We start from the raw sequence: 863 nt of genomic DNA, 5'->3' as shown, positions 1-863 counted from the left end.
GCCATATTCTTTAGTGCATTTGGACATATGATTAAAGAATTAGCTCGAAAATATGAACTCGGTGGAAGTTGTACCATTTGCTAAATTATTATTAAATAGTTCAAAATTAGAAAAGAAATTCAACATGAAAAAGTGGCGCATTTTCTTAAGATTTCCAACGCCATATCATTTACCTCAATTCGATTAGCTGTTTAGAAATGGCATTGAAAATACCAACTCGGCTGTTCGCTTTACGAAATTTTACAATTTTCCAAATTACTTTTTAACTGTAGGGAATTAGAGAAAACTTTCAACATGTGGAAGGAGCGGCTTTGCAGCAACTTTCCAATGCCATATTATTTGCCTCATTCCGATAAACAGTTTAGAAATGCGGCCGAAAATACGATTCACATTTTTTGTATGAAGAAAAAACGGTTTTCAAAACTGATCTTAAACCACTTACATTTTGCCAAAAATTTAACTTGGGTCATGATACTCGTGTTCATAGCTTTTCAACGGTATATAGCAAGCCCCATTTGAGCAATGTCGGCGGAAGTTCAACCTAGCACAGAGGGAAGTTCAGGTCGAACAACTCAGGCAGTAAAATTGCAAAAAACATGAGTTCATCACGACCCGAGTGCAAAATTCGCCTATGAGCGATATTTCTATTAAAATGGGCATTTAGTTGCTAAAAATCGTTTGCAGATTACACTTACATCACATAGAACACGACTAACCAGAATAATCCACGCGGAGAGACACGGTTGCGAAGATAGCCCGAAGGTCGGGTTCCTACAGAAAGAAGTTCAGGCGTGTAACTCAGGAAGTTCATGTTGTGATTAGAATAATATTCTGATCCCGTGATTAGAATAGTGTTTATATAT

This window comes from Triticum dicoccoides, chromosome 4A (genome assembly GCF_002162155.2).
Source record: "Triticum dicoccoides isolate Atlit2015 ecotype Zavitan chromosome 4A, WEW_v2.0, whole genome shotgun sequence".
NCBI classification, from domain to species: domain Eukaryota; kingdom Viridiplantae; phylum Streptophyta; class Magnoliopsida; order Poales; family Poaceae; genus Triticum; species Triticum dicoccoides.
The sequence above is the reverse complement of the archived record's forward strand: the minus strand, read 5'-3'. Positions refer to the sequence as shown.